General features: G+C 48.8%; 1 protein-coding gene across 1 annotated transcript in view; it reads right to left on the bottom strand.

Annotated features, from left to right (window-relative positions):
* LOC115170498 (cytoplasmic phosphatidylinositol transfer protein 1) overlaps positions 1–13,781 on the bottom strand; it is a 155,605-nt gene that overhangs the window by 90,953 nt on the left and 50,871 nt on the right. The window lies entirely within an intron of this gene.

Below are 13,781 nucleotides of genomic sequence, written 5' to 3' on the forward strand. Positions count from 1 at the left end.
AGAGGGGGGTTGACTGAAGTAACAAACAGAGGAGGAGACAGGTGGGAGGGGGTGTTGACTGAGTGTAACAGAGGAGGGAGACAGGTGGGAGGGGTGTTGACTGAGTGTCAAACAGAGGAGGAGACAGGTGAGAGGGGGTTGACTGAATGTAACAACAGAGGAGGAGAGACAGGTGGGGAGGGGTGGGTTGACTGAGTGTAACAACAGAGGAGGGAGACAGGTGGGAGGGGTGTTGACTGAATATAACAACAGAGGAGGGAGACAGGTGGGAGGGGTGTTGACTGAATGTAACAACAGAGGAGGGAGACAGGTGTGAGGGGTGTTGACTGAGTGTAACAACAGAGGAGGAGACAGGGGGGAGGGGTGTTGACTGAATGTAACAACAGAGGAGGAGACAGGTGGGAGGGGGTTGACTGAGTGTAACAACAGAGGAGGAGACAGGTGGGAGGGGTGTTGACTGATGTAACAACAGAGGAGGAGACAGGTGGAGGGTGTTGACTGAGTGTAACAACAGAGGAGGGAGACAGGTGGGAGGGGGTTGACTGAGTGTAACAACAGAGGAGGGAGACAGGTGGGGATGGGTGGTGACTGAGTGTAACAACAGAGGAGGGAGGACAGGTGGGAGGGGTGTGACTAAATGTAACAACAGAGGAGGAGACAGGTGGGAGGGGTGTTGAATGATGTAACAACAGAAGCGGGAGACAGGTGGGAGGGGTGTTGACTGAGTGTAACAACAGAGGAGGGAGACAGGTGGGAGGGGTGTTGACTGAATGTAACAACAGAGGAGGGAGACAGGTGGGAGGGGTGTTGACTGAGTGTAACAACAGAGGAGGAGACAGGTGAGAGGGATGTTGACTGAATGTAACAACAGAGGAGGAGACAGGTAGGAGAGGTGTTGACTGAATGTAACAACAGAGGAGGACACAGGTGGGAGGGGTGTTGACTGAATGTAACAACACAGGAGGAGACAGGTGAGAGGGGTGTTGACTGAATGTAACAACAGAGGAGGAGACAGGTGAGAGGGGTGTTGACTGAATGTAACAACAGAGGAGGACACAGGTGGGAGGGGTGTTGACTGAATGTAACAACAGAGAAGGGAGACAGATGGGAGGGGTGTTGACTGAATGTAACAACAGAGGAGGAGACAGGTGGGAGGGGTGTTGACTGAGTGTAACAACAGAGGAGGAGACAGGTGGGAGGGGTGTTGACTGAGTGTAACAACAGAGGAGGGAGACAGGTGGGAGGGGTGTTGACTGAATGTAACAACAGAGGAGGAGACAGGTGGGAGGGGTGTTGACTGAGTGTAACAACAGAGGAGGAGAAGGTGGGAGGGGTGTTGACTGAGTGTAACAACAGAGGAGGAGAGAGGTGGGAGGGGTGTTGACTGAGTGTAACAACAGAGGAGGGAGACAGGTGGGAGGGGTGTTGACTGAATGTAACAACAGAGGAGGGAGACAGGTGGGAGGGGTGTTGACTGAATGTAACAACAGAGGAGGAGACAGGTGAGAGGGGTGTTGACTGAATGTAACAACAGAGGAGGAGACAGGTGGGAGGGGTGTTGACTGAGTGTAACAACAGAGGAGGGAGACAGGTGGGAGGGGTGTTGACTGAATGTAACAACAGAGGAGGAGACAGGTGACAGGGATGTTGACTGAATGTAACAACAGAGGAGGAGACAGGTGAGAGGGGTGTTGACTGAATGTAACAACAGAGGAGGAGACAGGTGGGAGGGGTGTTGACTGAGTGTAACAGAGGAGGGAGACAGGTGGGAGGGGTGTTGACTGAGTGTAACAACAGAGGAGGAGACAGGTGAGAGGGGTGTTGACTGAATGTAACAACAGAGGAGGACACAGGTGGGAGGGGTGTTGACTGAATGTAACAACAGAGGAGGAGACAGGTGGGAGGGGTGTTGACTGAATGTAACAACAGAGGAGGGAGACAGGTGGGAGGGGTGTTGACTGAGTGTAACAACAGAGGAGGGAGACAGGTGGGAGGGGTGTTGACTGAGTGTAACAACAGAGGAGGAGACAGGTGGGAGGGGTGTTGACTGAGTGTAACAGAGGAGGGAGACAGGTGGGAGGGGTGTTGACTGAATGTAACAACAGAGGAGGAGACAGGTGGGAGGGGTGTTAACTGAGTGTAACAACAGAGGAGGGAGACAGGTAGGAGGGGTGTTGACTGAGTGTAACAACAGAGGAGGGAGACAGGTGGGAGGGGTGTTGACTGAATGTAACAACAGAGGAGGAGACAGGTGGGAGGGGTGTTGACTGAATGTAACAACAGAGGAGGGAGACAGGTGGGAGGGGTGTTGACTGAGTGTAATAACAGAGGAGGAGACAGGTGGGAGGGGTGTTGACTGAATGTAACAACAGAGGAGGAGACAGGTGGGAGGGGGTGTTGACTGAATGTAACAACAGAGGAGGGAGACAGGTGGGAGGGGTGTTGCCTGCATGTAACAACAGAGGAGGAGACAGGTGGGAGGGGTGTGACTGAATGTAACAACAGAGGAGGGAGACAGGGTGGGAGGGGTGTTGACTGAGTGTAACAACAGAGGAGGGAGACAGGTGGGAGGGGTGTTGACTGAATGTAACAACAGAGGAGGGAGACAGGTGGGAGGGGTGTTGACTGAGTGTAACAACAGAGGAGGAGACAGGTGGGGAGGGGTGTTGACTGAGTGTAACAGAGGAGGGAGACAGGTGGGAGGGGTGTTGACTAAATGTAACAACAGAGGAGGAGACAGGTGGGAGGGGTGTTAACTGAGTGTAACAACAGAGGAGGGAGACAGGTAGGAGGGGTGTTGACTGTGTGTAACAACAGAGGAGGGAGACAGGGGGAGGGGTGTTGACTGAATGTAACAACAGAGGAGGAGACAGGTGGGAGGGGTGTTGACTGAATGTAACAACAGAGGAGGAGACAGGTGGGAGGGGTGTTGACTGAGTGTAATAACAGAGGAGGAGACAGGTAGGAGGGGTGTTGACTGAATGTAACAACAGAGGAGGAGACAGGTGGGAGGGGTGTTGACTGAATGTAACAACAGAGGAGGGAGACAGGTGGGAGGGGTGTTGACTGAATGTAACAACAGAGGAGGAGACAGGTGGGAGGGGTGTTGACTGAATGTAACAACAGAGGAGGAGACAGGTGGGAGGGGTGTTGACTGAGTGTAACAACAGAGGAGGAGACAGGTGGGAGGGGTGTTGACTGAGTGTAACAGAGGAGGGAGACAGGTGGGAGGGGTGTTGACTGAATGTAACAACAGAGGAGGGAGACAGGTGGGAGGGGTGTTGACTGAATGTAACAACAGAGGAGGGAGACAGGTGGGACGGGTGTTGACTGAATGTAACAACAGAGGAGGAGACAGGTGGGAGGGGTGTTGACTGAATGTAACAACAGAGGAGGAGACAGGTGGGAGGGGTGTTGACTGAGTGTAACAACAGAGGAGGAGACAGGTGGGAGGGGTGTTGACTGAGTGTAACAACAGAGGAGGAGACAGGTGGGAGGGGTGTTGACTGAGTGTAACAACAGAGGAGGGAGACAGGTGGGAGGGGTGTTGACTGAATGTAACAACAGAGGAGGAGACAGGTGGGAGGGGTGTTGACTGAATGTAACAACAGAGGAGGGAGACAGGTGGGAGGGGTGTTGACTGAATTGTGACCATTGAAAGGTCAGTGTAGGTTTTTTATGTAACCTTTATTTAACTAGGCAAGTCAGTTAAGAACAAATTCTTATTTACGGCCTACCCCGGCCAAACCTGGACCAGTTGTGTGCAGGGAGGTTGTCCCATAGGGACTCCCAATCACAGCCGGATGTGATGCAGCCCGGATTCGAACCAGGAACTACTGTGATGCCTCTAGCATTGAGATGCAGTGCCTTAGACCGCTGTGCCACTCAGGAGCCAGAGAAGCAGATGTAGGTGGAGGGGAGATTTGGTGTTGGGGACGCTGGGGTACGAAGCCGGGTTAAAGACATCCAGGGTGCAGCTTAACAGGCTCACCTCTCTTTCTTGCCCTCTCTCTCTCTGTTTTTGTCCCTTATCGCTTTTTCTTCATTCTTGTCCCCTCTATCGCTCTTTATTTATCTCTCTCTCTATCCCTCGCTCTTTCTGTTGCTTCCATCAGACCCCCCCACTGGCCGGTTGTGAGTAAACAGTCAACAGACTCAGATGAGTGAACCACAGGGTGAGAGTTAGCCTCTGACTGGATGTTATCATCTCACTGGTAAGGTGTCCCAAATGGCACCCTATTCCTTACATAGTGCACTACTTTTGGCCAAGCCCCTATGGAACCTGGTCAAAAGTAGTGCACTATTTATTTTTGAACATTTTAATTTTAGTAATTTAGCAGACGCTCTTATCCAGAGCGACTTACAGTAGTAAAACATTTTCTTACTGGTCCCCCGTGGGAATTGAACACAAGCGACATGCTCTAAGAACTGAGCCACAACGGCAAAGATCAAATGTGTGTGCTCTATACATCTCTATGGACAGCAGCTGTCATGACGTTTCTCCAAACAGCCTTTCTTAGCTCACACCAGAACTAAATGTGGAAACAAGTCGAGATCGGATCATGGAAACACACGGCCGGTAGAGAAAAAGTAACGCGTTACATTACTCCGTTACACATAAAAGTAATCTGATTACGTAACATGTTACTTTTGAAACGCATTACCCACAGCGCAGGTGATCTGTCACAAGACTGTTAGTGGAAAGAATGTAAGAGCTGACCCTCACCCTACAGTAGCCCTGCCTACAGGGTCCTCTTACTGTATGGTACGGCTCTGTCTCTCTGGGTAACCTGGGCTGCAGGCCTGATGTAGACACACACACACACACGGCCTAATCTGTCAACCCAGAAGTTAAATATTGTGTAATTTGGTTAGCTGCGTGATTAATGTCTGTACTCATTCGTGTTAGAAATTGAGAGTTCCGTCAAAAACGCAGTCTCTACCCTCGCAAAAGGAAACTCAGCCAAGCCCCTCCCCCTTTAGATCCATGTGGGAACGCGTGGGAAGCAGTTTAAGCACCGCCTTCGCCCAATCCTGATACGTCCAAATAACCAGTGATGAAAACCCCAAAATGGAACTAATGCTGCTCGTTATTTACATTTACATTTACGTCATTTAGCAGACGCTCTTATCCAGAGCGACTTACAAATTGGTGCATTCACCTTATGATATCCAGTGGAACAACCACTTTACAATAGTACATCTAGATCTTTTTGGGGGGGGTGGGGGGTTAGAAGGATTACTATATCCTATCCCAGGTATTCTTTAAAGAGGTGGGGTTTCAGGTGTCTCCAGAAGGTGGTTATCTCACACATCCCATACAGTCCTGGCAGATTCTTCAGTCTGCATTATCTGTCCACTGAAGATGATGTATGGCCTAACTGTGGTGCTGATCCGACATGTACTGCGATTCCCACGATTCTATATGTATTGTAGTTCAATGCTGCTGCAGGGGGACAAGAGAGAGCCCTGAGAAAACAAGTTGTCATGGAAATAAAAGTGCTGAAAACTAATTGGCTCCCCATTTTAAAAAAGATGGTGCAGATACAGTCAACAAGCTCAAAAAGAATATTGCGATATTGTCAAAATATGAAAAATGGTGAAAAATAATATCCCGATATGTAACAGTATCTATTTTTCCCCCATCATTAATAAGAAATAATCAAAGACCACCAACATGAAAAACAAGCTGAAAACAAACCTCAGTTCTTAGACCTTTTCTCTTTCTCTCTTTCTTACTTTCTTTCTCTCTTTCTCACTTTCTTTCTTTCTTCTCCTCTCCCCTCCCTTCATTATGAGCTGGGCTGAGCGGGTGCTGGGCTAATAATGCATGACAGATTGGTGCTTAAGGCCAGAGGAAGATCCTAATAGGAGATAACTCACTAGAGAGGTAGGAGTGCACTTCATAGGGAATAGGGTGCCATTTCATACGCAGCCTATAGCTAAGCACACTCTGCCCTTTTCTATTGTTAATTCTCACCCACATGATATTCTCATAGTGTGTCCTGAAAACCCATGTGTCTTAGTTATATCTAAATGAAATAAAGGCTCGGTGTATGTGTGTGTGTGGTTGTTTTCTTTGTTTCTTGACTCAATCTGAATAACAGACAGCCCCAGGGGGACTCCTATCGGTGTCGCACCACGCAGTGGAACTGAAGTGCAGGCCTGTCAGTAGTCAAGTTACATTTCCACGCTGCTTCTGAAATAGTTTGACCCCTAGCCAGGGCTGCTGCTTGTCTGAATACATCCTGGAGTGCCAATGCAACGCAAGCCAGTCGATGACAATGTGTGTCAGTGTTTGTGACTGGCATGTGTGATGTGTGTGTGATTGTGTATGTGTGTGTGACATGGGCCATATACTGTACACGTACACGCACACACAATAAATATAAATCGCCCTTTGTGAGACCTAGTCAGGCACGTGACAAAAAACACATACACACTTCCCAGCTTTTGTTAGCCCCCTGTCACGTCCTGACCATAGAAAGCTTTTATTTTTCTATGGTAGAGTAGGTCAGGGAGTGACAGAGGGTTTTGTTTAGTTTATTTATGTCTATGTTGTTTCTAGTTTCTTTTTTCTATGTTGGGGGGGTTTGTCTAGTTTATGTATTTCTATGTGGGGTTCTAGTTGTTGTATTTCTATGTTGTTGTTTTTTGGGATGATCTCCAATTAGAGGCAGCTGGTCATCGTTGTCTCTAATTGGGGATCATATTTAAGTGGTTCTTTTTCCCACCTGGGTTTGTGGGAGATTATTTTGAGTAAGTGTATGTTGCACCTCTTCGTCACGGTTTGTTGTTTTGTTTATTAGTATTTTGTATGTCTTGCATAGTTTCAGTTTAAATAAAATATGGAACGATACACACGCTGCGCTTTGGTCCCATTCTTCAGACAACCGTGGCAATCTCCCACCACCAACGGAACAAGCAGCGGGGTCAGAAGGACTGGACCTGGGAGGAAATCCTGGATGGGGCAGGACCCTGGACAAGGCCCGGGGAGTATCGCCGTCCAAAGCAGGAGATTGAAGCAGTGAGAGCAGAACGGCGATATTACGAGGCGTTATACCATCAAGGCAAGCAGGCGGAGATAGCGAGAGAAGAACTAGCACGGCAACGACGGAAGCCCAAGAGGCAGCTCCCCCAAAAAATTGGGGGGGGAGGGGGGTGCACACGGGGAGTTTGGTGGAGTCAGGTTTGGAACCTGAGCCAACTCCTCGTGCTTACCGTGGAGAGCTGAGGGGTGAACCAGAGCCAGTCAGGGAGACGAGTGAGGAACTCGACGCAAGATTCCGGAGAGAGGTGGTGGCATTGAGAGCGCTGCAGAGCGGGCGTGCTGAGGAGCGTAACACCAGTCCGGTGTCATATGCACCAGTTTCACGCATCTGGCCTTCAGTGTGCCTTCCCAGTCTGGTACGTCCTGTGTCTCCTCCACGCAGTCGCTTGAGGGAGCGTGTGACCTGTCAGGCACCATGTTTTGCCGTGATACACACGGTGTCTCCAGTGCACATTCACAGCCCAGTGCGTCCTGTTACTGCTCCACGCACTAGGCCTTCAGTGAGTCTCTCCAGTCCGGTGTGTCCTGTTCCTGCTCCCCGCACTCGCCCTGAGGTGCATGTTATCAGTCTGGCGCCACCTGTGCCATGCCCACGCATCAGGCCTCCAGTGCGCCTGCCCAGTCCGGGGTGTCCTGTTCCTGCTCCCCGCACTCGCCCTGAGGTGCGTGTTACCAGTCTGGCGCCACCTGTGCCAGCCCCATGCATCAGGCCTCCAGTGCGCATTCACAGTCCAGAGCTTCCAGCGACGTTTTACAGCCCGGAACCTCCTGAGACGGCCCACAGTCCGGAACCTCCTGAGACGGCCCACAGCCCGGAACCTTCTGAGACGGCCCACAGCCGTCTCAGGAGCGGGGGCTATGCCCCGAACCGGAGCCACCTCTTATGCTGGCGGATAAGCAGGATGTGAGGGTTCTTCGTCCTGCACCAGAACCGCCTCCGATGCCGGAGGATCCGCGGGATGTGAAGGTTCTTCGTCCTGCACCAGAGACATTAGACATTAGACACCCACCCTAACATTAGACACCCACCCTAACCCTCCCTGTTTTTTTTTTTTGTTGTTTGGGGTTGTGTGTTCGGAGTCCGCACCTTTGGGGGGGGGCTACTGTCACGTCCTGACCATAGAAAGCTTTAATTTTTCTATGGTAGAGTAGGTCAGGGCGTGACAGAGGGTTTTGTCTAGTTTATTTATGTCTATGTTCTTTCTAGTTTCTGTTTTCTATGTTGGGGGTTTTGTTTAGTTTATGTATTTATATGTGGGGTTCTAGTTGTTGTGTTTCTATGTTGTTGTTTTTTGGGATGATCTCCAATTAGATGCAGCTGGTCAGCGTTGTCTCTAATTGGGGATCATATTTAAGTGGTTGTTTTTCCCACCTGGGTTTGTGGGAGATTATTTTGAGTAAGTGTATGTTGCACCTCTTCGTCACGGTTTGTTGTTTTGTTTATTAGTATTTTGTATGTCTTGCATAGTTTCACAGTTTAAATAAAATGTGGAACGATACACACGCTGCGCTTTGTTCCCATTCTTCAGACAACCGTGACACCCCCAGACATTCCCCACGGTCCATAAGACCGACTCCTGACAGAAACTAATTACAGAAAACCAGGGGACAGTTGAAAATTATTACAGGGCCACTGTATCCCATCTGGGAATCCTGCCACTGGGAAGGAAAACTCCAACCCCCACGATGCCCCTGGGTCATGGCTGGCTAACCTGCACTGTTAAAACACACACTCAATCACAGTGAGAATTACAGAACATTAACACCAGTGAGACAGACCTATTACAGGTCATTGACTGGGAGGATAGTAGATTATTATCAGGATGGTTATCAGGATGATTATCAGGATGGTTAGCAGGATGATTATCAGGATGGTTATCAGGATGATTATCAGGATGATTATCAGGATGATTATCAGGATGGTTAGCAGGATGGTTATCAGGATGATTAGCAGGATGGCTATCAGGATGATTAGCAGAATGATTAGCAGGATGATTATCAGGATGATTATCAGGAAGATTATCAGGATGATTAGCAGGATGGTTGTCAGGATGATTAGCAGGATGATTAGCAGAATGATTAGCAGGATGGTTATCAGGATGGTTATCAGGATGGTTATCAGGATGGTTATCAGGATGGTTATCAGGATGATTAGCAGGATGATTAGCAGGATGATTAGCAGGATGATTAGCAGGATAGTTAGGATGATTATCAGGATGTTTACTCACTGGGTGACAGGAGGGGAGTTTGAGGAACCAGTGTTGACCTTTATGTCAAACCAGTCAGTGGGTTGAGATCTTTGTTGAGGCTCATTGAGTGTGGCTCCAATAGAGATAGACTGTGTGCAAAATGTCACCCTAGACCCCATATAGGGCCCTAATTATGTCCAGAGCCCCGTGTTTTTTTCCTGGGCCCATAGTTGTCTGGTAAAAAGCAGTGCCATTTGAGAAGCACAGACATAGCTAATATAATCCTCTCTATTGAGGTCAGTGGTGTCTCCACTCACTCCACACAGAGTGAAGACAGACGCCAACTAGCCTAGACAGCAGCAGAGTCAAGATGTCTATTCAGTTCATTTCATTCACGAGCAACACTTGTTTCTTTGTAAGTCAACTGGGTCTTTTGTCCGTTTTTCTTATACAGAAATATACCTATTTTTCATCTCATACACAAGGGTCAATGATCGGTCAATGTATTCTTTACATTCCACTTCTATTGACAAGGGCCTGTGTATAGGAACAGGGTTCTTGTTGTCATGGAAACTAAACAATTACCTTTGAAAACGATGGTGTGTCATTGACAGTAATATCATGATGCTATGTACACAGGGTTAGCAGTACAACAGAGAAGTGGATATATTGCATATTTTTCACTACTATGACCAGAGCCCATAGAGAATGGTAATACTGCATAATAATGGCTGAAATGGAGTGAATGGAATGGTATCAAACACATCAAACACCTGGTTTCCATGTGGTGGTTACCATTCTATTGACTCCATTCCAGCCTTTATTATGAGCCCTCCTCCCCTCACCAGCCTCCACTGCTGTGAACGTGAGTGTGGAGTGTTACCAATTCCACAAAATTCTAATCTTTGTTGTACATTTCACAGATCCAATTCCTGCCACATATCTAATAGTCTGAACGATACACTTCATCTCCCTCCCAGCAGCATATGGGCTGTCTAATTGGGTGTCAACATATTTGGCCCAATCAGCAGTAATGACAAGGAGACGCTCAGGGGGAACGTGGTACAACACAGCTGGAGAAACCAGGGGAGGAGACCCCAAAGGAGACCGCACACACCCACAACCACACACACAGCCCCCCCCACCCCCACACACCATCATCCCCCCCCCCTCACACAGATCAAGATGAATATTCATCAGCGGCCCCACAGTGTTGAATCAGGTACAAATAAGCTGGTGATCGTGTGGTGCCTATGGGACTGGATGGAATACATGAACAACACAGTGACTATGTAGTCGGGAGAAACTTCATTAGGAGCTCTGATTGGCTGAGGGGGCGGAAAAGAGGCGTCTGATAAATCAGCGGCGTGTTGAAGTGCAGTGAGTAGGCGGACATCGTGATTCCCTGCCTGCCTGGGTCTGTCTGTGTGTCTGTCTGTCTGTCTGTGTGTCTGTGTGTGTGTCTGTGTGTCTGTGTGTGTGTCTGTGTGTCTGTGTGTCTGTCTGTGTGTCTGTGTGGAGGGCCCTGACAGTAACAGGTGATCTGCTTCTCTGCAGATGAAAATAAAACAGAGGGAGAGACACAAACAGACGCCTACACACACTCGCTATTTTCTCTCTTCCACACACACTTTCTCAATATCACTATTTGAGCTCAGTCATTTTACACACATGGCTGCTGTGGGTCATGGCTAGAGATCAGTGAGAGTCAGACGGTCTGGTCATTCATCCAGCCCCACACAGTGGCCCATCACTGACCTGCTGTCTGTCTGAGACGTGGCTTTCAATGACCCCCACAGTCACATATCCTGGTGGAGAACATGTCCAGCTACAGACAGCACCACCACAGCTTCCTAATGGGTTTATTTCTAAGTCTATTAAATGACACTGTGTTGGAAGTTCAGTACACGTCCTCATACAGTCAATATGTAGGCCTTTATTCACAGTAGTTAAATAGACTCTCATAGCCCGGGATTGATACAAAACCACACTGCACTGACTTCTCGCTGCAATTTCCCTGAGGTTCACAGCAATCACATATCTGGTAAACGTTGTGAATGTCAACACAAACATAAATTATATTTTAAAGTCGAATGCATTGCGATGTCGCCATACTGCAGTTTGTTTGAATCACGGCCGTAGTCAATTAAGCTGTGGGCCCTTTGGTGAGCCCTAATGATCTTGTTTCATGTTGGGTGTTGTTTGACAAACTCAGTTCCTAAATGTTCTAACTATTTACCTGTCCCTGTAGTTGATGTAGACTATTAGTCCAGCTGATCTTCAGTCAGAAGACAGCCGTGAGGAGTCCTATTAGTCCAGCTGATCTTCAGTCAGAAGACAGCCGTGAGGAGTCCTATTAGTCCAGCTGATCTTCAGTCAGAAGACAGCCGTGGGGAGTCCTATTAGTCCAGCTGAACTTCAGTCAGAAGACAGCCGTGAGGAGTCCTATTAGTCCAGCTGAACTTCAGTCAGAAGACAGCTGTGAGGAGTCCTATTAGTCCAGCTGATCTTCAGTCAGAAGACAGCCGTGAGGAGTCCTATTAGTCTAGCTGATTTTCAGTCAGAAGACAGCCGTGAGGAGTCCTATTAGTCCAGCTGATCTTCAGTCAGAAGACAGCCGTGAGGAGTCCTATTAGTCCAGCTGAACTTCAGTCAGAAGACAGCCGTGAGGAGTCCTATTACGGGGCCAAGCTTTAGCTCGTCAGCAGATGATCAAAGAAGACAAACTAGTGCAGCCACCGCAAAAGACTTCTGAGACAGTCTGAGACAGTTTAAGAAACAACTCTCTAATGATATGAACTATTCTGATAGAAGTTAAACTGTTTTGACTTTTTATTGAGGGCTGGATGGCAACAGAGGCGGAGTTAAACAAACTGGAACAAAATGGTAAGAGTTGGAACTTGGAGCTGTATAGTTCATGTGAACTGTGAATCATCAAACTTTGGTTGATATGATTCAACAGCATGTGTGCACGTCGGTGCACGTGTGTGCGCGTCGGTGTGCGTGTGCGCGTCGGTGCGCGTGTGTATGTGTGTCGGTGCGTGTGCGTGTGCTGCCAGAGGGTCAGTGGAGTAAGGTCCAGTTAATCACGGCCCTGCAGGAGAAGATGAGATATCCTACTGATCTCCACTCGCCCACTGAGATGGCAGACAAGGTGTGAACACACAGGATAGGAGTGGGAATCAGCACACATACGCACACACACACACACACACACACACACACACACACACACTGCGTGGGTCCCTGGCAGCATGGGGCTGTTCTTCACACAGCTCCATCATACAGTGTCCTTACAGAACAGACACACAATCACACACAGCAGATAACAGATCAGCACAGACACATGCAGCACATTAACTACTGATCTACAGATACTCTGAGCACAAACACATGCAGCACATTAACTACTGATCTACAGATGCTCTGAGCACAGACACATGCAGCACATTAACTACTGATCTACAGATACTCTGAGCACAGACACATGCAGCACATTAACTACTGATCTACAGATGCTCTGAGCACAGACACATGCAGCACATTAACTACTGATCTACAGATACTCTGAGCACAGACACATGCAACACATTAACTACTGATCTACAGATACTCTGAGCACAGACACATGCAACACATTAACTACTGATCTACAGATACTCTGAGCACACAGAGAGAGCCTCACTTTGAAGCCCACACGTTTCGTTGAAAGTCAGCCTTGAAACTAAACTGCAGCTTATTGACCTGACAGAGGCTATACTGCAGACCTGACGGCAGACCTTACAGACCTATACTGCAGACCTTACAGAGGCTATACTGCAGACCTGACGGAGGCTATACTGCAGACCTGACGGCGGCTATACTCCAGACCTGACGGAGGCTATACTGCAGACCTGACGGAGGCTATACTGCAGACCTGACGGAGGCTATATTGCAGACCTGACGGAAACTATACTGCAGACCTGACGGAGGCTATACTGCAGACCTGACGGCGGCTATACTGCAGACCTGACGGAGACTATACTGCAGACCTGACGGAGGCCATACTGAAGACCTGACGGAAACTATACTGCAGACCTGACGGAAACTATACTGCAGACCTGACAGAGGCTATTCTACAGACCTGACGGAAGCTATACTGCAGACCTGACGGAGGCTATACTGCAGACCTGACGGAGGATATTCTACAGACCTGACAGAGACTATACTGCAGACCTGACGGAGGCTATACTGCAGACCTGACGAAGGCCATATTGCAGACCTGACGGAGGCCATACTGCAGACCTGACGGAGGCTATACTGCAGACCTGACGGCGGCTATACTGCAGACCTGACGGAGACTATACTGCAGACCTGACGGAGGCCATACTGAAGCCCTGACGGAAACTATACTGCAGACCTGACGGAGGCCATACTGAAGTCCTGACGGAAATTATACTGCAGACCTGACGGAGGCCATATTGCAGACCTGACAGAAACTATTGTACAGACCTGACGGAGGCCATATTGCAGACCTGACGGAGGCCATATTGCAGACCTGA

This window comes from Salmo trutta, chromosome 32, assembly GCF_901001165.1.
Source record: "Salmo trutta chromosome 32, fSalTru1.1, whole genome shotgun sequence".
In the NCBI taxonomy this organism is placed as follows: domain Eukaryota; kingdom Metazoa; phylum Chordata; class Actinopteri; order Salmoniformes; family Salmonidae; genus Salmo; species Salmo trutta.